The 27,825-nt window shown below is 44.3% G+C and overlaps 1 long non-coding RNA gene across 4 annotated transcripts; it reads left to right on the forward strand.

Moving 5' to 3' along the window:
* The first annotated feature begins 21,198 nt into the window (after positions 1–21,198).
* Positions 21,199–27,825, forward strand: LOC119124389. Of its 4 annotated transcripts, none has more exons than XR_005098265.1 (3): positions 21,199–21,326; positions 21,579–21,644; positions 27,771–27,825. It is a non-coding gene; the product is annotated as an uncharacterized LOC119124389 (long non-coding RNA). The 4 variants fall into 4 exon arrangements; XR_005098262.1 differs by lacking the exon at positions 27,771–27,825 and adding an exon at positions 26,546–27,061; XR_005098263.1 differs by lacking the exon at positions 27,771–27,825 and adding an exon at positions 25,326–25,944.

The raw sequence follows: 27,825 nt of genomic DNA on the forward strand, positions 1-27,825 counted from the left end.
ACCCCCTCCCCCATGGACTGTTTGTACAACAGTGTCAGTTATTTTTCTTCTCACTTTTGTGTTGTGTGGGCAACATTAGGTCCTGATTGATTGCTAATGCTGGAACTGGGACAATACCTTACAAGCTTTTATTTTGGAAATAATAATAATATAATAAATACCTCATAACTATTAGTGAATGCAATAACATTATCTAACATACGACATTTTTTTTAGAAATATAACTTTTTTGTACTCGAAGGATTTGTGTATATTTTAAATTAAAACAGCAAGTTTTTATTTTCATGATATATTTAGCAAAAAGAAAACGATTAAATTAAAACAGCAAGTTTGTGTTTTCATTTTATATATATATATATATACATACACACACACACACACAAACACATTTATTAGGAAGAAATAAAATAGTGGCTACATGTTCAAAGTTAAAAAAAAAAAAAATCTTGTAGAATAAAAATACGGAGAACATTTTATTTCAGTAATGAAAATTGTGAAGAACCAGGTGTGAAGGAGGAAAAAAATTCTGTTAAATTTCATTAGAATTACTTTGATCAAAATGAATAAATAGGCACATCCAGACCAAAATGGCTTTGACCCATTTCTCCCTTTCTCACATCCTTTACTGTGTGCAAAAGCAAAAATCAACTCTTGCCGCAACTTTTAATTTGATAATCCCCCACCAGTGTTGTTGGCATTGTCCTTGTTGCTCCACTATGTTCCACTTAGACAACGACGAAGGTCATCTCCAGCGTGGGATGAAATATAGACCGCATGTAAAAACCCCGGCGTTGTCGTTTAATTAAAATAATTCATTAAAGTGGAGGCCCAAGGTAATTAGCATGTATAATTTATGATTTGCTTAATGCACACGGGCGGTGGCCTCTGCAATAAACTCAACTTAACCTCAAGTACGGGGGAACTGATACAGACGGGGCTGTTGTTATTTACTATGTGTTTATTGTTTGGCTATTTGTCAAGAGGATGTGAGTGTTTGGTAAAACCTGCCCGTTGTCTGGCTCTCGCAAACAACTTATTTGTTTATGGGTTTATCTTGTGGATTTATGCTCACGCCAAAAGGAAAAATGTCACATTTGTTTCAAAAGGGGGATTTGTCAGTCCTCCCTCTCCCTTCAACATACATGTTTATATTTACCTGCTGGTCACCAGAGTTGAAAAATAGTTCACGCTTGATGCTGACAGAATGAGGACATTCACCGACAGCAGCGGGTTAGCAGGCTGTCAGGGGGGGTGGGGGGAGCAAAAGTCATCACAGATGGACACTAAACACTAATATGTCAAGTTTGGGCAGGACTTTGACATTTTTAAACATGCCTGCTGGCTGTTTTAATTTCTTGCAAGCTTTTTTTACTTAACCAAATATTTTCCCTTGAAGCCGTGTAAACAGGTTTAGTGGTTTATGATAGATAGATAGATAGATAGATAGATAGATAGATAGATAGATAGATAGATAGATAGATAGATAGATAGAATGGAGCAACCACTTTGCCTCTGTATGCGACTGACTATGCTGCTACATGTTTTTTTTGACGAAATACGTGACTTGGCAGTGAGGGAGAGCGAAGGGCAGGTGAAGCGGGAGAGGCAGGGCAGGGCAGGGCAGGGTTCCTTTCCGAGGCTGGCTCAGCCAAACACCCGTGTGTGCATGAAATTAGAGTGTCAACATGTGATTCATGCTGCTGGCTGGTGACTGTGAAACAAATTATGTCAGCGGGTGGCAAAAGTCCACTGCAGCAGCAGACAGTGGACGTCATGAGAGATTCGGACTTGGTGGATATTCTCATTTTTAACTGGGTTTGGTGTCTTGCACACTTCCTCCATCTTCAGAACATGTTAATCTATGCTCTCACAGTTTTAGAGAACTAAAAAGATTCATTTTGGCCTGGGTTAAGAGGATCTAAAATTTCGCGATATGAATAAATTCCATATGTTCTAACATCTTTTTTTTTTAAATCTATTTTTATATTTTTAATTATTCCTCAGTTTAATAGCAATGGACGAGTACAAATAGACAATACCGGCAATAGTTTTGAGGTATTGTGTATTGTAGAGGCTGCCGATACCAGCCACCGATACTTAAGGTAAAGAAAAGTGGTGTTTTTTTTTTACACAAATTGAGGACGAAAGAAAAATCCTAAATTTCACTGTACTGATGAACGGAGGTGTAGACTGCAGGTTAAAAAGTTTAGAAAACCCTTAACCGGGGGTCAACTTTTAACAATACAAGCAAACTCCAGTGAAATACGACGAGTTCACAAGGCCAGCCGCGCTCCCCCGCCTGTCATCCCGTTTTGACTCCATGCGTGGATTTTTGTTCCGCCTCCTGTTACTGTCTCGCCTGCGTCTCGGGCGGGTCGAGACAAGGTGAGACAAAACTAATAGAACGGCATCGTCAAACTTCAGGCTCCAGCCTTGACAACCTGCAGCTACAACATCTGACGTGTCTTTCGCAAGCCTTCCGCCGTTTCGTTCGTTAGCGCCACGAACGGCATTCAAGCTAGCTTCACAGATGTCATTCGAGGTCGCGAAGGGCGTTCTTGCTCTCGGCGCTGACCAAACGCTTGTTGGTGCAGAACTCGAGTGTGAGAAGCCAGTTGAGACAAACAAGCGGCGTTAATGAAGGTACTTAAGAGATTTGCCACGACAGTGTTTTTCCTTCTCAACTGCTTTAGCTATGACGTGTTACAACTGTAGCAGATTCTGTGGATTCTATCACGTCGTTGTTTCTCCTTTCAAACGTGCGACAAGAAGCTAATTCTTCACCGCTTCTTGGGATCTTATCCTAGGGCCGTAAACTAACACTTGCGCTGGACTTCAAAGGTGTGCCGAGGAGCAGAGGTGAAAGGTCGGAGGGGGGGTGGGGCTTCATCCACTTGGGGCCAGTTACTGCGTAGGAGCTGATTAGCGGGAGTTGCGCAGCGATAGCCCCCGTGGGGCGGTAGTTGGAGCAATGAGGTGTGAGTTTTGACAGCTCCCGTTTCACCCCTCGGGGTAACTTGCCGGGTCCTCAGAGGGGCCGGGGCCGGCCGGGCGGGCGGGTGCTGCGCTGGATAGGAAGTTGACGGTAATTGCCATTCAGCCGGTGGGACAGAAGAAGCGGCAGCCCAGATCAGAGTCCATTTCCTCTTTTGAGATCCCAACTCCTTTTTTCCCTACTGTCCGACGACATCTTGTCAAAGTTTCTCTTGCCTCTTCACTCCAAACACTTGATTGAGAAGCGTCCCAGATGGCTGTTTGTTATTGCACAACAAGGCGACATTGTTTTGTTAATTGGACTTCATCTGTCTTTGATCCAATCTCACGTTGTCATGGCTGGTGTGAAAATCCCGATTAAGTGCATGATCCAAGCGCTGCGCTCATTGTGATTGTGATGATCTCTCGCATTGAAATTCCTCTTTGTTCCTTTGTGTCTTTGTTAGCCAGCACAATGTGGGGTTAATTAGCAGCCACCGGTAAACTCTGCGTTCCGGAATCCTTCATCACAGCTCAAGTGTGCTCTTTACTTGGAAGAACCGGCGCCGCTGGCACTAACAAGACCCCAACACAAGACCCCGGCCAATTGAAAGCAAGCGCAATGCAAACGCTACGGCAACTTTAATCCCTTTTCAGTCTCCGCTGTAATTGTTTCTACACTTCATTAATGACTCGCATTGTGGCTTTGGTTCTCCTCGCCAACATGCTGTCCGTCCAATCGATTGGAACAATGCAAAACTTTACCTGACACCGTGTTCAATTATTTGCGTTTTTAGTTTCTGGGGTAAAAAAGTAAACAAACATCCAAAATGGCAATTAAAAAAGAAAAACAATTCAGAAAAACACACTACTGAGGTCTATTAACAGAGACATTTCTTTTAAGAACCATCTTTGCATGTCCGAAACGTCCTTGTCTGAGCAGTGTCAATATAATAATGGAGTACTCCGGTAAACTGATACTTCTGAGTAATTTACGATTCTCTCAGCTTGTAGCAAAGCCGATTCAGCCTTCTCAACTTTACCTGAATAAATCCATCAGACTCATTTTATTGCCAATCATCCGCTCAAAAATTTCTTTCAAAAGTTGCCATCTCTTGATTTATTCAAACAAAGGCTCTTCAACTGTATGGTATTAAATTTCCCAGCCAGTTAGCATTTAGCTGCTAGTTCCAATTAACCAACATAAGTCTCTATTTCTTGCACAGTAGTTGCAGTGAGCACGGCGCGTTTATCTGTAATTTCGCCTTTCCGCCAGCCACTTCAGATTGTCCCGTTCCCTGGTGGTCTAATTTATGTTAAGTCACAAACCTCCCCTATGGCTGTTTTGAGAATTTCAGAATGGAGACCGCGTGCAGCAGGTTGATGCCGGTGCCACAATCCCCCGGTGTAATTGTTCTCTATGGGAAAGCACATCTCAGTGAAACCATCTGCAAGTCCATGGGGCAGTTTTCTTAGAATGAGTGGACTTCTTAGGGGGTTCCCTCGGCAATCCAGTTTCTCTTGTGAAGCAAGTAATTAATTCAAATCTCAGGAAGTCAATAGCTGCCCGGATCAGAGACACGTAGTATGCAGCTGCTGATACCTCCGTACATGCTGCTTGTCTTCTCAGGAAGTCACCAGACAAAAAAAAAAAGATGGCTACAATGGGTGCATACACCCACACAGGCTTCAGATAACACAACTGTTATTTTTGTGCACCTCGATGCTACGGTGCACTTGTTGCTAATCTCAATTACGATGGGGGGGATGTACTTTATACTTTCAAGGTACTGTCTTTGCGTCTTGAAAAACAACAACAAAAATAATCATCCAATAGTTCTACTAAATGAGGTATTGGTTCACAAAAGTTGCTCTTAAAAAAAAAAAGAAAATCAGATTTTTGAATACATTATTTTTTTTTTTTTTGATGAGGCGTTAAAAAAAAGCAGTCACTCCTTTCTACTTTTTCGTTTTGTTCGCACAGGATGATGAAACGCAATGTAAGAGCCAAAAGCAGAACTTTAGGAATCATCTGCAACCCAACCATCTCTGCAAAGTAGAAAACGACACTTGAAGCGTTTTGCCTTTGAGGCTGTTTGACAATAATAACTTGAAAGTGTGCAAATTGGGCCCTGAAATCAAATCGCCTTCGGTGGTGGCGAGCGTGATTCACGTTGCAGTTAACCCCCTCTTCTCGCTCTCCTGAAGACGGACGGACGGACGGGGCAGGGCCCAGGCCAAATGCCTCGTTGGCTGCTTATTGTTATCGGGCCCGTGGAGGAAGCCACTGCTGTGCTTCCAGCCTGTCGCTGACAAACAAGTGTAAATAAGGATCTAAATAACAAACGAGGCAATGCAGGCTTGCGTGACGCTCTGAGCTTTACAGGGCACGGCTTTGGTCGGCCAACCTTTAATGACTCTGTTTGTCAAAGAGAGCGCGCAATGCTCGGCTAATTTCCTTTTCTTAGACGTCATTAGATTGCGCCGGAGTAGACAATCGAAAAGGAAGAGTGTGAGACTTTGGACCTGGGCTTGTTGTCACGCAATGTTATTTAAATGGAATGCTTTTTAAGATTTATTTCATGATAGGAGGAATGAGATTCTCCAGGCGAGTAAATTGAGGGTTTTGAAATATAGCCATAATTGATATTAAGTAGAAATACGATTGTAGCTAAATATCATTTCAGTAATGTATTCACGATTAAATTAATTAATAGGTTTTACAGAAATCTGAGAATATTTGCTGTCGAGAGGCAGATTTTCCGAGGATTTAGGAATTTTAAATTAGCGTCTAAACGATTACTCAATGATCCAAAAAGTTGTCGATTCATTGATCGATTATTGCATCTCTGGATCCAATATAAAACCTGGCGTAAAAAATCTGCTTTTGTAAAATGAATCCGAACTAACCAAAACAAATAGTAGATTAATACCGATTAGCGATTAATCGGTATGCTGATTAAATTGAGCTCTTCAAATAATTGTGGAACTGGCAAATAACAGTAGTCTCATTATTTATTGCATAGAAATCTATACCACAACCATGTATCCTTAAATATATAAAATCAAATGTGTTTATAAGGTTCATAAAAAAAAAAATACAAAATTATAAAATAAAAACACAGTTCACCAAATCAAACCAACGTATTTGCTGGCCGAATCTATTTTCCCCACGGGAGCCGGTTAAACAACTTTATTGACATTTCCACTGTGACCAAATGGAAGCCATGTCAACAAGTTTTTCTCCCACTTGACCCCTGACAGTCAGGAGTCGCGCTCCTCTTTGCGTGTTGTGCGTGCGGCGTGATGGAGGGTCCTCAATGCAGCATATGAGCGAGTTATGAGGCCGCCTCTCGCGCTCGCTGGAAGGGGCTTGCCCTGGCGGCCACAAATCAGCAGGGAAAGCAGGCTTGACTCTTCAAAGGCTGGGCTTCAACCCCGCCCCCCCGCACATGATTTACAGCCCCCACAGAGACAAAGTTAGGCATGGCCACTGTCTTTGCACCTGGGCCTTTATCAAGCCACCAGGATGAGCTCTTTGCAGAGGACATTCAAATGTACAAGGAGCAGATTAGGCCGACTCAATCTTCTTTTCTGGGAGAAAGAAAGAAGAGCGGGCGACTTCAAAAAGCCCTCGGCTTCTTAAACGGAGTGAAAGGCTTCGCCGGTGAACACAACCTTGTGTATTGCCAGTGCTAATTCACAACTTATTCCTCTAATACACTGGCCGAGCACTTTTAATTGCGTTACTTCGCATTCCAAAGACGTGTTTGTAGCTTTTAATTGGGGCTCTCTTTGAAATCATTGAAATGTATGACATGTGGGGGCAACTTCAACAGTTCCCGTGCTTGGCTCGGAGGCGGAATTTGCATTCCCTGGCCCCGGTGCTTACTCAAATAGCGCCTATGACACTAATGACGCCTCACTTTTCAAACGACGTGCATGCTTGTCATTGTTGTCATTTCAAAGACGTAAATGTACAATTATTTGTCTGTGTCTTCTTTTTTGTTGTTGTTGAACGAGCACAACAAATGTTTAGTTTTTGCGCAATAGTTACCTTGATAGGAGGAAATAGTTACGACCATTATTTAATATGTGAAAGCTCTAAAATTGGGAAAGGCTGAGTAAAAACCTTTGCGGGGAGGGGGGGGGCGACGGTGCACATGTTCACACTGTGTTCAAAACACTTTGGCGAGTCTCAGTTACTTTTTCAGATCAACTTCTTTCTCCCTGAATGAATTCTTTCTTGGGCCTTTTCTGTCGAGCTCTCTTGAATCATCCTTTAATCCAGAGAAAAGGGAGCCCGGGACCGGCTGTCATTTAGCGCCGCCGCTGCCAGGACTGCTGGCTTAAATAAAGTCAGTGTAGCATGAATCTCATTCTGTGTGGATGTATGGCTCCGGCCGGGGATGCTGAATGTTGCGTCTGGAGAGCCGGTCCTCCTCCAAAACCTCCGTGCAAATGCCTGGCGACTGCACGGTTACCCACAGTAGAAAAAAAGAGGACCACCCACTTAGGGGTGAGAGGGGATTTGAAGCTCCCCCTGCCTGCCTATTTCTTTGCCAGTCTTTTCCGATGGTGTTTGCAATGTAACTCTTTAGCGCTCTGAATGTGAGGCTTCTACTGTTGAATTTTTGGGGGACGCCACGCACGAGTAGGTCATGTGAACTTTGTGATTAGTGTGTGTGCCCCCCCCCCCCCCCCAGTAAAGTGTATGTTTGCGTGTCCAGTAGAGTTTCATTGTTGATGAGAAAGTTATTTGAATTGATTTTAACGTGTGTATTCTATTTTCAAAATTATATTGAACATTTTACATGTCTTGGAACTGCTAGTATCCATTACGTATTTCTAACTTTTTTTAATATCTTTTTTATTATATCATATATTTTTATTATATATTTGTTTATTTATCTTTGATTCTATTTTTATCATATCTCTTATTATTTTTATTTATCTTTGATTTTATTTTTATTTTATCTTTTATTATACTAATGGAATATGAAGTTAAATGAATATTTTTAAAGTGAAATGTTGAAGTCTCAAGGCCAACTCAATTGGTCAGCATTCCAAGAAGTCACATTGCCAACTAGTGGCCTGGCATGCAAATTACAGTATTTTCTTTTTTCTGCAATATTTAGAACGGTCGTGAAAATGTTATCAGTATATGATAAATTTTTTATGCATTCATAACTGAGAGACGATGATGAAAAAAAAGTTGTCTTGATGACTATGAAAGAAAAAAGTTGAGCTGCAGTTTTGGGAAATAACACTGTCCTCTTTTCTCTCTTTGCCACTTTTCTTTGAGGTCTTGTATATTTGGATTTCCCGCTTCACTGCTCCACCCCAACATGTTCATTTTCAACTGGCCGTCTCCATTTACAAGCTGTTTTGATCAACTTTTTCCACAAAGCCCAACAAAACGGAGGGAGGGGAGCTTTGCCGCCAGCGGGGGGTCGAACGGGAACATTGTCCATGAACTTCTCCTCATCTCCATAGCCCGGTGTTGTAGACAAACAAATCTTTCCATCCGCAGCGGACGGGGTCACGGCGTTAACAGACGAAGGAATGCTGCGGAGAGAAAATATTGTCCACCAATGACACAGAAGTAATTTGGGTCTCACATCGGGCTCTTTTGTTGCCTCAAAGTGTTTGACCCGGAGGTCCCTGTCAGCGTCGTTCTTAATGGCAGCCCGAGCAGAGTGACAGGCCCAGAAAGTAAAACATTTTACTGCTAATAGTGGGGCTCCAGAGGCTTAGGCATAAATATTTAAGCTCCTCTCCCTTGTCCCAAATACTGGGGGGTCTCCATGGTGCATTTATCTATAATGCAGGAAAAAGAGCAAATATATCCGCTGGATGCCACCATAATGGCTTGTTGGCACTTTTTTCTCCTCCTCCTCCTTTTCTTTTCGGCGAGTAGTTAAATGGAATTAGCGAGCGTGTTAACTCAAACTTTTTTCCTTTTCACGAGGAAGCGGCAAAGCATGTTGAGCAAGCCTCGCGGGACTTCAATTATTAAACGGGCTCTCGTCGTCAATTTCCTTCGTATGGCAACCGAGTGCGAGCTTTGGCCTATTTTCTCAAAGTAAACTTCATTAAAAAGTCTATGTGGCTTGTGAAGGTGGTCTGACGTGCCTTGAATGATGGTCTCCCCGAACAAAGCTGCTACACAAGCCGTCGAATTATCTCTGTCAAACTTTGGCGTAATCTGCGCTGATCCTCTTAAAAATATTTAAATGAAAGCATTTGCACATCAATTGTTTCCATGGCAACGCTGTGTGGATTCTTCTCGGGGGGGGGGGGTGCCTCTTTAACACTGAGCTTTAGAAAAAGCACATCTCCTTCTGTTGTGTTGACAAACAACAAAACAAACAATATTAAATGGAGGAGCTGGGCTTTTTCACACCATTGATGGATGGAGGATCAGAAAGGCGCAGGGAAATGGAGTTGAATTGAACACTCAAGTTGGTAATGATATGATTGGTGCTCTGGGATGTGTCGTTATACATGGGCTATAAAGCCCACTGAGAGCCTTTGGAATGAAGAGCCAATCCAATGCAGGACCCTTCATAAATATTCACTGAGCCACCTCATCAGTACTTTATGGCTCCATATTATTGCTGCCGTGCTAAGAAGCCCTGGGAGGAACTCCTCGCCCCCTAGTGGCAGATCAATAAATTAGACAAACTGCATCGGGGGTGGTGGGAAAAATAAATAAATAAATAAAAATATGTGCGGGGGTAGCGACACGATTATATTGTGGAAACAACAGCGCATCCGTTGTACTTCCTTTTTGTATTCTGGGAAACAAAAAGAACAGTGTATTAATATATAGCTGGTGGCTTAATGAGGATTTGCATGGTGGATTCATTAATTTGTTGCTAATAGGCACAAACAGGAGAAAACAAACTTCTTTAAGGCTGAGATGTACACTTCTAAGTAAGTAATGTAAATTATGCAGATTGTGTTGGTTATTCTGACAAAGAGGTTGTTTTTTTTTTTGTATGAGGTGCTTTAAAAGATTGCTCCTTCCTGGCATTTTATCAATTGCACACTCCCATCAATAAATCACCAGGCGCATTTGAATTATGAGTCTGCTTTGCTCAAACAAATACACGGTGGTGATTAATGATATGGATTGTTCACAAAGGATTTAATGTCATAATTTACATGTCGCCAGTGTAGTACAGCACGCCCGATCATTTAGTTAGCGCCGCAGTTCAAATATTAGTTCTTCAACTGCCATTCAAATGATTATTCCGATGTACAAACAGCGGCAGCTTTTTGTCCTCGCCAACTTTGCGCGTTTTTTTTTCTTTTCTGCAAGAACGTGGCTCTCTGATGCAACCCGAGTGAAGACGTGGGGCCTCGTAACTCTGCTGCAATCCATGCCTGCAAACGCAGCCCCCCTGGTCGTCTCCATAAAATCCGCTTTAATCAGCAGAGCATCAATTAACAGCCAACAGTTTGAAATAAAATGTCACCTTGCCGTTTCAGGGAGAAGCCTTCTCCCCCTCAAGGTTTCAAGTGGAGAACTTTCAAATCCTTTCTTATGCTAATTTCCCCGTCGTGCGCTACCATACACAATTCCATTAACTTCGGGAGGGCTAATTATGTTTGGAAAGTTTTCAAACGCAGTGATGTAATTAACACCAAATAGTTTTACTACAAAATGGGAGAACAGTTCTCACCCTTAAAGTTTGCATTTGCAGTTTTATTTTGGGAAATGTCCAGAGTAGAGAACCTTGGGTCTAGATAACACTTTGTACCTTGTTGCTACTTTTACGAATGGTAGTGGCATTAAAGACTAAACCGACTGCAAGCACTAAATGGCTGTCAAGGATCTTCACAAAGGCGAGCCTAAGTGACACCATGTTAACGTTGTTTTCCGTTTTGCATACAGTTCAATATTTCAGAATAACCGATGGCAGTAGTTGGGCCTCGGGGAGGGGGGGATCTTGCTTCAGACCAAAATATGGAAATTGGGACTGGTTGCTGGAGAGTTGCCAGTTTGCTTCCCAAGTACGACTGCGGTGCCCTTGAGCAAAGAACCCCCCCCTGCCCCCCTCCAATATTGCTTAAGGCACTTGTTCATACCCTCCCATATACTGACGTCTCCCTTTGTGCATGTGTGTATACCTCTGGCCAATTCCATCACTTTTAATAATTAAGTGCAAAATATAAAACATTTAAATTTGCCCTCTCGTGGTGTCAATTTTCTAAAAAAAAAAAAAGCATGGATTTTATTTTGCAATCGAAACCGGGCCATGCGTGCAAATATCACATTGTGAGGCCATCCCCTTTCCGTCCTCTGGGTCCAAATAATGGCTTTGGACTGAACAATGCTGAGGTGGGTTGGAGCAGTGCAGTATATCAAGCCAAGCGATGGCCATGTGATAATTCTCCAAAGTTAAACAGCCATAAACGGCTTGAGAACTCTGACCTTCACAATCTAACTAAGCAAGAGGAGCCAATGATGTGGAACAGACCCATCTAGGCAGCCGCATGATGATAAACTATGCCCCCAGCTTTGCTAAAAAATAACTGTATGTCTTCTGTGACATATATAGTGCCAGCATTTCAATACGATCCCAATTTATTTTGCACTAAAATGCTTTATCGTCGGCAGTAAAGCATGTGCGGAAGGCGGGAGGCGGAAGGGACGCGCGCGGCTGCCTGCCTGCCTGCCTGGCAAGCCGGGTGGGTGCAGCGATCGAGCGCGTCTCAAAGGCACATTGTTCTCTTTGCAGCTCGGCGGCGCTCGCGAGAAGGCCGTAAAAAACGATCAAAACTTATAAAGCTTATCATTAGTCTGCCTCTTGTCACTCACTCGCGCCGTTTTACTCGCTGTTTTTCCTCCGACGACTTTCTGCAAACTTGGGAGCAACTTCCAATGTGAGACAGACGAAATAATTTGATCTGCTCCTGTATCAGAAGCGTTTGAGAACAACCCCCCCCCCCCAATTCCTCCTCCCCCGCTACAACGCACACGCATGCACGCACACACAAATCCAATGAATTTACAGACGTTTAGGCTCTCGAGCGGTATTTGTCACTTTGTGTCAAAAAAGTCATCACGGGGATAAAAAGGAAAAATTGCTATCGCGCGCCGTGAGCCCGTGCCATGATGCGGGGTCATTTACAATCCTATATCCTATTCAGACAGCGAGCAGAGCAGACGAGGCAGCCGTGCATCTTTCACCACGCCGTGCCCTTCACACTTGTCATAGCAGCACCATAAACAGCATCCATAACAATTGAGGCCTCTGAGGGAAAGGCTCCGCTATGCAGAGGAGTCTCAGCTTTGCTCCCAAATGTGTTTTTTCTCTCCCTTTCAAGCGTTTCGGGGAAAAAAAAAAAAAAAAGCATGGCTTCTTGTCACGAGCTTCGCCTTCTCAGCAGGAATTACAGTTTGCAGCAAACGGCCCTATAATGAATGAATAATGTAGTGTTTAGTAAGAGGCTCTTCTTATTTGTAGAGGAAATCTTTACGGCTGTGTAATTAATCATAATTAAGAAGATTTTTGACAAGAGCTGAGGGAGCGCGCAGGCAGCGCTGCCTCTCCAAATTCCCACCGAGGGCTGCGGGAAGCGATGGGAAGAGGCGGCTAATGAGATCCATTTCCACTAGCTCTTGTTATGATCTTTGCTTTCCTTTGTGCCAAGGCTCATCATTGGGGGGCTTACAACCGCTGGCTGGAGAAGAAAGGACGCGCACCTCTTTGTTTCTGTAGACCTCCTACTCCAGATCTATTACGTCGTACCTCACAAGGCTAAGTACCATTTAATTTAGTCGCCCTCACATATTTATCATCTGCTGGTGATTTATGAGCTCAGAATCCCTGCACCGGAAATGCGACGTGGTGTGTTTTTGCTCTGCCGCTTTTGCAGAATTTCACATTTGAAATACATTTGAATTCAAGTCACACCAATGGGGCTCATAATGTACAACTTATGTGTGTATTCATCCACAACAAGCTGTAATAATGGCTTTGTCAGTCTTTAAATATTCTGAAGATGGTTTTGTTGTTCATTATTCACTTATTTCTTTTTATATTTATTATTATTCTCAAAGCAGTTGAGTCAAGTTAGAAAGCGTTACTTGGTCGATGCACTTTTTAATTTGAAAAATATTCTAAAAGTGACATTGAAAAATGCCCATCTGCCAAATAAAAAAAAATTAATCCCACATTATATTAAAAAAATATATATAAAAAAAATATACCAAACGTCACATTTATTTATCCAATTTGGCTTCCCGGAACGTGATCATTTATGCCCCCGCAGGCCAATAAAAGAATAGCATCTGCTTGTCCTACCCAATAAATTTTCACGAAAGCAACACTTTCGGGCCAATCCAGTCCTGGAGGGCCACCATGTTGCATGCTTTCGATGTTTCCCCACCTCCCTTCAAAGTGTGCGTGGCACGTACAGCAGCTGCTCGCTCGCTCGCTCGCAGGCCAATACCCCGAGAGCACGCCTGATGTCCTGACATTGTCTCGCTACGGTCACAAGCGATACCAGCTCAGCTTGAATAATTTAGTCACCACCCCGGGGGGGTGAGCCTTAGTGCCCGAGGAGCAATCCGCTCGCCATCGTTTTACACATGATCCACTTTACAATGTTTAAAGGCATTTTTTGGACTTAACGGCACAGCTATTTATTGTGATAAGTGGCGTGTTTGCAATAAAGAGTGGTGATTTGTTGAGTGATGTCAGAGAGCCGTCCCACTTGGCGACGAGCTGAATTGTGTTTGATTTCATAAATAATTGCAGTCATCTGGGACTCGCATTGTTTTAGGCTCAACTGTGTTGTTTACCCACGCACACATATGTCGGAGGGAAGAGACGCTGTTGTGGATACACATCCAGCCCGAAGGAATCTTACCCAGGGCCTGCGCACGCTTGGCGAGCGTATGAAAGACTTGCGAGTGTGTGTGTGTTTGCGGATTGGGAGCCAACTTGAAAGGAAGGCGAGGAAAACAACATGCATTGGTGGAGCCTACTGGAGGTATTAAGGCGAAGCTGTGAGCAAACACATCCGTAGTTAATGAGGCCCGGCATCTGGAGCGATGATTGGGATTCATCAGCCTCACGCTCCATCGCCGTGACGACCGGCGACGAGACAAGGTGCCGTTTTCCCAGTGTTAACAAATTAAGTCGGAATCGGAGAGGTGATTGATCGCTCCCTCGTCGCCGTCCCGTCAGCCGAGGATACATGAAAGATGGAGAACGTCGGCGCCTCTGGCCTCGATTCCATTTTTTTGTTTTGCGCTGGCAAATGTCGAAATTCTCAGAAAGTAAGCGATAACAATGAGAACTTTTCCCGCTCCGGTGACCCCGGGAGTTTTGCAAAAGAATTTGGCGAGAGGCGCTCGTACACGAAACCTTGCGAGGGAATCTCAAGCGTGGACCGTTGTGTACAAACCGCATTGATGTGCCGTGCCGTGCGGGGGAAGCCGCCAAAGCGTTCCTGTGCCTGAGATGAAAGTGAGCGGAGGTGGAGGTGTGGGTGCAGGTGCTTAAGTCTGCATGTGCACTCTGGTGGGACCGCTATGTCCCTATTATGCTTGAACGCAGCGAGCTCAATAGTCTCCAAAAAAGGAGGGGAAAAAAAGAACAGCGGCGCAGTTAAAGCGGCATGGTGCCAATTAGCACGGAGCGGGCCGACATATGCCTGTGAAAAATCCTGATGAAAGTGCATATTGATGTCATAAATTAGCCGCGCACAATAGATTGTTGGGGTGTTTGCGTGTAAATGTTTAATTAACCCGCTCGCCGACGTCGCCGCCCGGCGCTTAGTATGCGAGGAATCAATCTACTTAGCGGCCCGTTTAACAATGCGAGGGCCCGCCCGCCCGCCCGCCCGGCCTTGTGTGACATGTTCATTGGGGACAGGCGAGCGGTTGTTAATGTCTGGAAATTAACAAAGCCATTAACCCGACGCGACGGCGTCCGGGCTCTGTGTGTACGCGCGGGTTGTCCAAGGACAATAACTCGGTGTAAAACCTTGGTCCAATTGTCTTTATGGCGGCAGGTGAATTATCTGCACCTCGATGGTCACAGACAAGTTGAAATCAGGTTTGCCGCTGATTGAGTGAGCGTTCAAAGCGGCTGTGCTTCATCAGGAAGGAATCGTCTAATAGGACTGTGATTAAATCCAAAGTAATTGTGTCACAGCGTGAAATGAAGCACTTTATTGTTCTTCCTCAGCTCTTCTTCACTAATTGCCTCAGCTGCAAAGGGTGTTTTCATCGCTTTCTGTGGGCAATTTGGTATTTTTCCGAGGTGCGATTTGCTATTTGGCGACGAGATGACCGCGGGGACCACTTTTCAACTGCTTTCTGTCTGCTTCGTTCAACTTGCTTCTCGCTCACTATTGTTGCTTTTTTACCAGCAATGGCAGCTACTACATAGTAGCTGTCCTACAGGGTGATCCGATTACCCGACTAGTCTCCACATCGACAGTTAACAAACTCAACTAATCGCTGATTCCTGTGTTTTGGGTTCGTTTTCTCATTTGGAAGACTTTTTATCTTGCTTGCTAATTCCTAGCCATCCGGTCGAAAAATATGGCGGTTGTTGAAAGGTCACTGCGATTAGCCTTGTTAGCTTCTCGACTATTCTTTTGTTGGTTACTTGGATGGTAATTCAAAAAGTGTATTTTATTCAACTATGGAGGATTGGGTTGTGGGACCATAAATAAAAAGCCAATTAAAGTGTACATAACGTTTCTCAATTCCTAACGCATACATTTGCTAGCGGCAAATTCCAAACCGACGTACGAGTGTGCAAATTCATGCCGAGACTTAACCGTTGCCACTCGAGTTCAAATAAGTGCTCAATATTTTACCATTGTATGCGAATATTTGACTGATTTGGATTCTCTGCACCTAACAGTGAACAGCGTGCCCACCCCCACCCACAGATCACAGAGGGAGCCGTGATGACCCCATCCCAAAGGACCCTGCTGTTTTGCCTGCGAGGTAAAAACCGTGATCCAGAGTTGGGTTTTTTTCTTCGCATTTAATCACCGCGCTCCGTGGTTGGTTCACTGTGTTGCACGAGGAGGAGATAGCAATTATAACGCCCGGCGTGCGGCCTGCTGCACTCCTGCCCGCGCGCTGGTGTATTCCCCGGGGCGGCGCAGGGAGACGGGTGGCGGGGGCGCCATGAAAGGGAAACAAAATCCCCCCGTGGACACGCGGAGCTTATCAGCGTGCACTTGGGCCATACGTCGCTTGGCTAGAGTCTCCATCTGGGAGCGAAAAACGGCGGCATGTGGTTCTTTTCCGGCAAATATCTGCAGTGGACTTTTCAAACTTACCTTTCTGAAATCGAGTTTGATTACACTGCAGTGGTTGACTGCATTTGAATGTCTCACAGTCTAAATTTCAAATAGCAGCAGTGCCTGTGTTGTTTTTACTGAGTGGAGAGGACACAGCATTCTAATACAATATTGATATTTCCATAAATAAGTACCCACTCAAACTGCATCCGTCAGACTTCTCCACAGTGCGACGAACTCGCTCGGCAACTTTTCGCGGCGCATCAATCCTACAAGGAATATTGTTGTTTATTGGCAAACATCCTGACACATCATCATACACAATGAGGCGGCCATGAATAATTAATGTCCTCTCACACAAAATATTCACTCGCGCTCCAATAGTGTTTACTCCCCTGCAGTCATCCACACTGAGGATAACCTCTGCCGTTCTAAGGAGCTCGGCGCCCGCCCGCCGCACAATGCAGCAAAGTTACAAGAGGCACAGTAACGACATGAAAGCTGCGAGAAATAGATCAGCAAATACACCGCAGCACTGTTTCAAAGTCAAAGTCAAAAGTCAAAGTCAGCTTTATTGTCAATCCCTTCATACGTCAAGACACACAAAGAAACCGAAATTCCGTTTCCTCCATCCCACGGTGACGAGACATACAAGTAGGTATTTAAAGTAGTAGTTTAAAGAGTGCCTCAATAACACAGAGCTTGTGTTTTGGGAGACAACATGGGGGGGAGAAAAAAATGTTGCAGTAGCTGGAGAAAATCTGTGGCTGCACCTGCAAACAGGTGACGACGACGCTTTCGGGCTCTGCTAACGTGTACAAAATCTGTGATAATTGAATTTATGTTCTCAAAATGTCAAAACTGTCTGTTGCATAGCTGACATCATTGTTCAGTAGCGTGCTTTGACGCCACTTCCGGATCGCAGCTGAAGCGCCAAACATGACAGGCACAGAGTGAGAAATTATTCTATTTTTTATTCCACAAGCACAATATTAATCAGAGAATCATTTATCTTTTGTTTTTAATCTAAATAAGATATTTGCAAATGTCTGCATTTACTTTGAAAAAAAAATGACCATCACTCTCTCTTATATATGATATTGCTTAACAATTGTGTAGTTGTTTTTTTAATGACTAAATAAAACAAAATACACTAAAATAATGGGTTAGTAAACAGCAATGAGAGAAAAATTTGTTTTTCTTAATGCACTTTCATGCAAATAGAATGATATCTGATTTTATGATTAATCGATGGACTAATCGATAGAATAATCGATTCAAAATCTAATCGGGTTGAAGTTTTTATCTTCTAATTGCCATCTTTTCCATGTCTTGAGCCCCGACACACGTTAAGGAGGCCCTGCCTTTGTTTGGTGTGTTTATTTAGGCTCTGCACCAGCTGCTAGCACATGTTTGATTCACGGGCGTCAAAGATTTACGGGCGTCCTTTCGGATTGCCAAAGAGGCCTATATTTATTTTCCGGCACGTTAATTATATTCTCACTGTTACTGTCGCAGAGTTGTTGTTTTTTTTGCCTAAAACCAACGTAGTTCCAAGTGAATGTCGGAGTGAGCGTAACCCAGTTGGGTCGCGTCGACGGTGCACAGCTGACTATCAAGCCGCTGACTGATTGACTTATGGAAGCCGCTGCAGCCCCGGGGAGACACACGTCTTTGTGGGGGAACCGACACTCCCCTTGTAACCGTCTCGGAAGTCAATGCTATCACACTGTCAAACTCCCAACTTGCTTCCCGCGTGTCTTTCATTCCCCGGCACCCCTCCCCTCCTTCCTCGTCTCTGCATTCAAAATGATTCCCACAGCCTACAGCGACGAGCGCAGACTTTTAGCGCGCGTCCGCCGCCGCCGCCGTAGACGGGAAGCGCGGGGGGACGGGGTGGGGGGGTGCATCCTGGGCGGCGCTCACCAGGGAAAGTGACAGCCTGGATAATTGGCACTAATCAAGTGACTGCTCGTATTGAGAGAATGTCACTTTGGGCTCGGAGAAAGGAACGCGGTTGACCCATAGTGGTAGCGCCCGAGGCCGTCGGCTCTCCTACAATGTATACTGTCAATCCAGCAAGTGGGACTGTCATCATCCAGCAGCGCAGTCGATCTTTGGTCAATATGCGAGGCAAAAAGAAGAAGAAAGTCGAAGGGAAAGAAAAAAGAAACGGGGTAGGGAGGGGGGGAGGCGGCAGCGGGAGGGAGACGTTTCCTATTCCACATGAAAACTAGGATGTTATGGAGAGCGCGCTACATTATTCTTTTTCAACATTTCTCTTACAGCGACGGCTTTGAATTACAGAGGACTTTTTTGTCGAGAGCAAGTCGACGATGAATCAAAAATTCATCTGAAGAAGTTGTGCGCAGGGCGAGCCGAATGTACCTCTGGTGGAACCAACATTTGCAAAAGTTCCATCTCCTTAAGCAATTATTAGCGGTGATAGTTTGACATGTGCGAGAGTTGTCAACAACTCACTTTAAACAAAGTACAAAGCAGAAATAAACAGTGCCCCGGGCAAAATTAACTTAGGGGACGAGCCACATCATGAATTATAAATGACCGTACTGCAGTGAGCCTTTCCTACCGGGAGGCCTCGTCGGAGAGACTAACCTATTTTCAACACATTTGAAAGTCAAGTGACAGCCAGCGCCAAAGAATGCAGTTCAGTCTGTTATTTAGTAAACGACTTGTGTAATTTCTAAATTGTGCCAAACTAACCGTGGAGCGCCCTCGGGGGGTTTGAGTCATCTGCTGCGCACGTTTTGCCTCCAAACTGCCATTCACGTGCAAATGAATTCCCTTCGCAGAGCGTGTTTTAATCCATCTCATTAGCAAAGTGGCCTATAGATAAAAGCCCATGTTTTATCTTTTTAATCCGCGCCTCCTTAATGCTGCCTGGAAATAATTGAAATGATGTCAACACCAATTGCGAGTCAGTTTGACAAACTGTTCAGCGACATTAATTTGTCCGCTTTGAGCTTGGCCTCGGTGCCACGCCCCGTCAGCCGGAGCTTTGGCTCTCTCGAGAAGTTTGAACTCATCCGCAGGTTCCGCTCATTCCTTGTTACATACCTTCCGAGTATTTCCTTTGTCACAATTCTCAAGGTGGATCTCCTGACCCGAGACGTGAAAGAAAAGGGACCGGAAAAGCTCCCCTGATGCGGCGACATGACGAGTCTATCTGGTCAACATTGATAAAAAGATGACGCCAGGGTCCTGACGAGGGATTTTGCGCGCCTTCCGGGCGAGTTTCCGAAATGTCTAGATTGGCAGCTCTCTGGATGATCGAATCGCCGCAGAACCGCGCCAACGTGAACCGTTCACCATCCCTGTAGAACAAGACGCAAGGTTTAGCTGTGGAGGAAATTGAAAGTCAATTAAACAGAGCACTCGGGCGGAATTTTACAGCCGGGAGAGTCAAAATGAGGAAGCTAATGCCGCTATGTGTGCACAAAGACATTTATTTAGGAATGGGCATCTTGAAAACGGCTCAGTTTGTCAAACGAGGAGGAAGTGGGACCACATTTACCTTATTGAAAGGCCGCTTACCAGAAAAACGACTCTCGCTTACTGTCTCATGTGCTCTATTTGCTTCCAATTTATCTTGAAGCGGCGCACAAACATGCTTGATTTATTTTCAAAGCTTCACAGCTAAAATTCAATATTTAGCAGATTCAGCAATGTAGGTAAACACAATTGCTCTGTTTCTTGTTCATGGTCACTTGCTGACAAGTAGAATTGGTGGGGCCCAATTTATTTAAACATGCCTTGTCATTTCTGGATGGTTATTTTTTTTGACTGACTGATACCACACAATGCACAAATACTACAGTACGGACGTTACATTTTTAAAAACAATTTATTTATTTAAATTCTCTTTCCATACGTTGTATTTTTTTTTATACGATACAGTACTACTAAGCAAGTATAGGGGGCAGGCGATAGATTACGATGGCATATAAATTAATCTCAATGAGTAAATTCGAGTTGATAATCACGGAAATGGGGTTAAATCAGCAAGCAAATTATGCTCGTAAGGCAAGGTATTTGTTTATTTAATTTGCAGTGGAATCGCCACAAATGCTGTTATGAAGTAGGTTATTGAGATTTGTCCCTCCTCACTCGCCGTAGTGATTCGTTCAGCTCTACTTGTTTACAAACAAATGCGTGCATATTTTGAAGACACGATGAAGTGAGCATCCACCAGCACTTTGCAAGTAAACAGCCCAGGTGTGACTTTCAACCCTCTACATACCTTATTCGTTGGCTTTTGTTTTTCTTTTCTTACTATTTGGGAGTTACGCACAGCACGGGTTGGTTGTTCGACGTATTCAAACGACCAGTTAACGCAACCCTCGTGCGCTACACACGCACGCACCGCTCACGCACGCGCACACGCACGACGCTGTGATCCAGCTCTGCAAACACGGTGATTGGCAGGTGGATGGCACAAAGTGCGATTGGAGCGTAACTTCACACGTTAATTGTAGTTGCACTCAAAGGATGTTAACCAATATATGTTCAATGCTCCCTTTTTAGACGCACGCACGCACGCACTTCTGAAGAGTCACTCTTCAAGCGTGGCGGTGTTGCGTGAGCCGCGCCGTTGTAGTTTTTTGGGGAGACTTGAAGTGCCTTTTTTAGTTTGGAGCGTCAGTGCGGAACAACATTCCCCCCCAGCTGTTTATTGGCAGCAAAGTCAACTAAAATAACTTGAGTTTGTTTTGAATTGAAAGTCTTGCTAAATGAAAATAAACAGCACTGCAGCGATGTGCTGCCGAAATAGTCTTTCTCTTCCAAATATATTTACTTTTCTCACCTTTTACACACTTCAATAGTTTGTGTTCTATGATTTGATTTGACTGTTGTGACAAGGTCAAGACTTCTGAAAGCCTCTGGACATAAACCTCACGATGCTTTGTTGTTTGTGATTAAGGGGCCTCCGTTTGCGAGTCAATGCTGATGTGAAGAACACAGGATTGGGTGTAGAACTTTGCAGATGAAAGTCGCACGGCTGTGATAAAAGAGAAACGCACATCGTGCTGCATCGCATTAGCAAGGTAGAGTTCCTCGCGTCGTCTCATAATTGTCCCAACATGCCTCGGAGATACGCAGACGTGTGCACGGGACACCCAAAATCCTCGGCCCTCGTTTTGCATAATACAGCTTTGCATGAAGGGTGCTGTGTGCGTGTGTGTGTGATCTCCCCACTGTCTTCAAGTCATTTTGTTTATCATTCAAATGCAAACCTTGTTCCATTATCCATGAGGGAGAAGGGAGTAATGTGTTAATGTCCTCCTCTAATCTGACAGCCCGCTGCCCCGTGTCACCCATGATGAGAGACAAAAGAGGAGCAAGGGAGAGCGAGGCAAAACCAGGTAATTACCTTCATACCTGCACTTACGCTCGACCCCCCCCCCCCCCCCCCCCCCCCCCCCCGGCCTTCATAGTTGTGTGTAACTAGGTCACAGTCACATGAGGACAAGCCTGATTGAAGGGTGAGGTGTCAAATAGACACAAGAGGGCGGGAGAAGAAGGTGCACGCCGTTTGTGTTTATGCTGCCATAACCTCCGCACACACATTCTGTGTGATTGATTATTTAATGGAAGACTCCCCTGAATGTGAGCCGGCAAATAAAGTGAAACAACAAGGGAGAGTAAGGGTCTTGAGGGGGGGGGGGGCGGCTTCAGATGCTTTTGAAGCGAGTCGGAGTAGCCAAAGGCAAGTAACTCCTCACTCTTTCATATCCCGCTTTTGAATATTTCTTCCCCGTTATAATGATGTGCTTCCTATCCTTGAGTAAAGTTCTTCGTCGCGGAGGAGAGGATTTTTTTTTTTTCCCCTCCTCCCCTCTTTGAAATAAATTGTCAGTACAGTTAGTTTAGAGGCCAGCACAGAAATTTTTGCTGTTAGAAAAAAGCACACTGATGACTTCCTACTTGCTCGCTAGAGCCAACATGTTATCGTGGTAAGCTAACGGTACGCAACGTGAGTGTCAACAGTCGAGCTCAGTTGAGAAAGTTCCCACAAAGCAATGAAATCCAAATGAGCTGTCATTCCAATACCGGCCCAACAATCAAAATGGTGGTCTTTAATGACCAGCATCTCATTGCGCTTTTGTCGCCTCAATTACCAGGCCGGGTGTCGTTCTTGCAAATGCAGCCCCTAAGGCCGAGCGAATGTACCTGCGCCTTCTTTTGCTGTTGCGCACAGGCTGTACTTAAAAGCTACGAGACGCTTGTCACATGTGACATTTGTCAGACCGTCAGAAAGGTTGAGAGAGCAATCACCGACCTTGACAGACAAAAGATGTCAGTGCAATCATTTGTAATACATTCGTGTGCCATTCTGAAAAGAAAAAAAAATTGAGTTCATAGTAGGAATAAATAAATAATAGTAATAAATAAATGCCATGATGCAAATTAAAAACAACGTTTGCATTTGTGACTACATATAAGAAGAGTAAGTTCTCCAAAATGTAAAGTCGTCTGATTTGCAAATCAGCAGATTACAACGTATTTGCTTAGATCTTATGGCAGATTGTGTATGTGTTGCATCATATTTATTCAATATTGCGTTCTTTTGGCGCGGGCCAGAGCAGCCACAGCTTTGGGTCAAAAGCTGTTCTTCAGTCTGCTCGTGTGTGCTGAGCTGAGCTGAGGGCTTTTGGAACGTCTGTCTAATGGCAGCAGTTCAAAGAGGGTTACTTGAAAAAGCAACACCCCCCTGTCCTGAATTTTATGGTAGTAACATGCCCTAACATCTTTACGTTCTTGCGGTTAGATCTAATGCTAAAATAACAATAATAGTAAATTGTATTAAAATAATAAAACAAGAAATAACAATACATTTTTAGACTGAATATACTGTATTTCCCCCCTGATATTTATTACAAACAATTTTTAATTGATAAAAAATATATATATTATTTTTATTTTATATTCTTGTAAAAATTATTTTTATATTTTTTCATCATCAATTTCGCCTTGATCATTTTGAAAACAGCACAGCTTTGAAACCGAAAAGTTTTTGTGCAGTCTCCCACCGAATTGTTCGACTGAACCTTTGGTGTCGTATTGTATAAAGTTTCTCGCGCATGCGTCAAGAAGAGGGAAATATGTCTGGAACACAATTTCCCCATCGGAACACTCTCATGTCTTCAGGCAGAAATAGCCAGTGAAAAAGTGCTGCTTCAGTCTCGTCGTGTCTTTGGGCACAGCTTTGATCAAGCCTCACCCACCTCAAGACGTATCCTGGAGGGAGCGCTAGCTAGCTACGCCGCGGCTAATCACACTTCCCGTCTTTGTCTTTATATGCTTTAGACGAACGTCAGATAGATTGCCCCGAGAACACGGAGAATAAAGCCTCTGGTGGTGCTGCAGCGATTCTTTCATCATGATGATTTCCGCTGTTTTTGACTGGTGGGTTTCAACCTTGTAGCCTCTCCACAAAAAAAAAGAAGCATTGTCAGAATACAAAGTAAATGTGCTATCTGGGCTGTATATTTAGCTCAAGGATATGACAGAAGGTTAAAGGTTCCATTCTGCAACCCCTCATTTTTTTTATAGATTGTGGAACTGATGAGTGGCTTGGTACACATAGAATGACGTGATTTTCAAAATACAGAAAAGGGAATAACAAGGACAGCGCCATATGCCGTCTTCTCCGTGGCAACGAGAACACACGCTCGCTTGGCTTCTGGGCCACGGTCCGCAATCGATGCTTGGGCACCGGTACCGCTTTGATGGGTCCTCGGGGTTAATTAACAGACAGGAGAGGAAATCTCAAAAGGTTGCGTGTCACATGGGAAACATGTTGTGCGAGGAAAGTAGTAGAATGGCAATACGTCCGTCAAGCCCACAGGATCAGGCAGGTGCTTCTTGTATGTTTTCTTCGTAGCGTGGACAGTGTTGTACCTGAGAAGGGTTTTGAACTAGGGTTTCAAACAAGCGTTAGGGTTTCATACTAGGTTTAGGGCTTCGAACAATCATTCAACGGTGAGAAGATGCGAACACCATCCAAATCCATCATGCCGTTCCTACTTGTTGAAATTGTCTGGTCTCAGCGTATCCCAGGAGGGGCGGGACCGGGAAATGACTTGATGCTCGCCGTGTACGTGAACCTGCGTGATAATTATCACGGGCTCCTCTCCTCCTTGTGGCTCGCCGCTGACATTTGGTTCATGCTCGAGTGTCTGCCCGCCCGATTTCAATCTCTTGCATGAAGGCGAGGCACGGAACGCGTGTGTCAATGTCTAAGTGTGTGTGGGGTCCAGCGGCCAATGTGACAAGGACACCGGCGCCGAGGCTCGCCTTCGCTCGGCAGGATTAAGCAACATGACAACACGGATTAGAAAGCCACTCGCTGGATCTGGAGCCTGTGGCGTCTTCTGAGCGCCTTGTGATGAACACTCACCGGCTTGTTTGTGCTCTCGCACGGACGGCCGCATTATGTAAAGAGTGGTATACATCATCTGTCGATACACACATTTTGCTACTTCCTATATTCATCACAAGACTTTCTGTGCATTTTGTCTCCGGCGCCCCCTCCTTGTAGATTTACGACTCGGCGCCGGCGCTAAAACACGGCAGAATGGCCACCTCATCCATTTGTGCCTTATTTGATATTATTACATTATGTATGCAGGCGTGAGTTTGGATAATGGATGAACGGGAAAGCAAAGCAGTTTAATTACCTAACATCTTTCTGTCTTACCTAGCAGCACAGCACATATCTTCTTCGCCAGGATGTAAATAAATGGGAAGATGCCACGCTGATGAAGAGGGCTTCCTGCCCCTCGTCTTGTACTTCTTTGCATATTAGCATCGTCACTGCATCGCTCACACACACACACACACTGAAGCCAGAGCCACGCCATTACAAGCACTTCAGAGAAAATTAGCATCCGTGCGTCTGGCTGAGGGCCACAAAGCCTCAACACAATCGACTGATCAATGCACCTTCCATCATTCTGAAAAGTCTTTTTGCAATTTTTTTGTAGTTGAACTTCACAAACTTTGTCGCTTGATGTCAAACTTTGCAATTTGCCTGCCGACAGACTGACGGACGGGGTGCTGTGTATTTCAAGCGTGGCTCTGCCCTACAAAGGAAGGAAGGAAGGAGGGAGGGAGGCTGGCTGACTGACTGATCGCCCGGCCGGCCGGCCGGTTCACAGCTGTCTCGTCTGCTGCTTGAGCCTCATAAAAGGAAGCGGGCCTTGACGGTGCCAGAGGCGCAGCATCCGCGATTCTGTGGTCTGCAGCATCCTTCAGGAGGGGAGTTGTCCTTCAATGCGGTGCCGACCCCCCTCAGGCCACAAGCTTCTTATTTACCATACGCAGCATCTCGCCGCGCCCTAATGAGCCGGCATCTTTCTCGGCTCTGAGACAAAAGGCCGTGCGTCGATGTGGGCCGGATTAAATAATGATAATTAAGAAAATATTAATCAAACTGGCTCTCTGTGCTCGTGTTGAGGGAGACACGTCTTCCAGCTTCGCCTGTAGGACTTCTCATTTAGACGAGGCCTAAGACCTACACAGAGCTGCAGGCTAACACACACAAACAGATGCACACAATTAAAAGAAGACCTTAGTGGTCTCCTACTATATAATTAAACACCCTTTGGTGTGTGTGTGTGTGTGTGTGTGTGTGTGTGTGTGTGTGTGTGTGTGTGTGTGTGTGTGTGTGTGTGTGTGTGTGTGTGTGTGTGTGTGTGTGTGTCTCCCACTGATTCTGATTCTGCGTAAGAGGGGCGCCAAATCTTTTTTTTTTTTTTTTTTTTTTTTTTTTATAAAGTGTCCCTCCTGTAAACTGTGTGGGATGAATTAATCACAAGCACAAAGTCAAACCTTCCCTACGTCTGGCGGGCCGGCAGCAGCTCTTCCAGCTGTACTGTGAAACTTTAATGGCGCTGGATGCCGCGAGCGCCGCCCGGCTGGGTTCTGTCTCCGAGGTGACGGAGGGGAGGCTTCCTTCCACATGTTCGGTCTTAACTGGGACAAGAATTTGGGAGGATGCAGCCAGCTGGCGAATTGCTAAATGGCTATTGAATTGCATCAAAGTGAAGGTGGCACCCAGCAGATGGCATCGTTTTTATTTCATAAAATTCATTTGTACAGTGGAACCTCTGGTTGAACCCAATTCAGTCCAGGACCTTCCATTTGTTCAGATGAGGCCGGCAATAGAAATAGCTTTTATAAAACTACACATTTGATGATCACATTCCATTTAGAAATGTGATTATGATTCTTCACTTTTTTTTTTTCTTCTCTCTTTTAGCCAAGCTGCGGTTGTTATGGAAATGCGTGCCGCCGCCTTCCCAGCACGCTGGCTGTTTGACATTCATGGGGTTAAAGTCGTCTGAATGATGAAGTGTCAGTGTTTGGGACAGTAAATTGGCCGGTTTCAATTGAGAAGCGACTTCCCCTCGGGTCCGCCGCCGGTCCCCACGGGCCGGCCTTGAGCAGAACAGCATGTTGTACATCCATATAAAAAAGGAGGAAATATGGCGGTACTTTCCTCTTTATGATGGAGTGATTAATCTGTCAAGCATATTGCCGCATAAATTCCCCCTCTCTCCCCTCCCTGGAAAATACAGTTTTAGCTTACTTTATGCTATATTTTATTTTTCTACTGCCTATAAACATAAAGCATCACAAAGGGCTAATGTTCTCATCAGTATTATTACAAAATGACCATAAATCCAACGTCTTGTTAAAATTTTAAGCACTTTCTTTTGGAACGGTTGGACGGAAACATGTTTTAATCTCTGAAAATAAAATATAAATGACCGCGTTTGATCTTCAGGACTTATGTTCATTAGCTTCCTCTTCCTCAGCGCTGTGTTCAGCACAAGTTCTGTTGCCTTTTGGGGATGTTTTTTTTTCTTTTTTTTTTTTTCTTATACTTCAGTAGAAATGCCTTGACAACACTGTGCTGCTTATTCCATCCTGAGAGACTGCAAACTAAACAGCAGAAAGACTGTATATACGCTTGTTTAGTGCTATGCAAATCATCTTTGCCAGAGGTAAAATTAACATTTTTAATTAAAATATTAGCACCAAACAAACATGGAAAAACACACTAATGATTAAATCATATTCATAGATTCTCATAGTGGATAAAAGAAGAAGGTATTTGTACCTACTCTGGTACCACATTAGTGCCAAAAATGTGTTGGAAATATTCAAATTGATTTAGCAGTGTAATTCGTCACTAGTGTTGGCTCGTGAGTGAACGATTTGTTCAAAAGAATTTCTTTCAGTGAACGAGAGTGAACGAATCACTTCCTAAAGTGATTCGTTCTTTTTTCAGTTCATATGACTTCAACCAGTAGGTGTCGGTAATTCGCATTGAAGCTGGTGCCACCTCGCCGTAAAACAAAACGAAGAAGAAAATGACGTCACTTCGGGTTCACGAACGAGTCGTAAATTGCATTTCCCGTTCATCAACTGAACGGTTCTGTGAGTGAACGAGTCAGTGAGTGACTGATTTGCATTTCCAGTTCATCGCGAGAACAGATCAGTGAGGGAACGAATCCTGACTTTCCCGTTCGCGAA

The sequence above is a fragment of the Syngnathus acus genome, chromosome 6 (assembly GCF_901709675.1).
Source record: "Syngnathus acus chromosome 6, fSynAcu1.2, whole genome shotgun sequence".
NCBI lineage: Eukaryota > Metazoa > Chordata > Actinopteri > Syngnathiformes > Syngnathidae > Syngnathus > Syngnathus acus.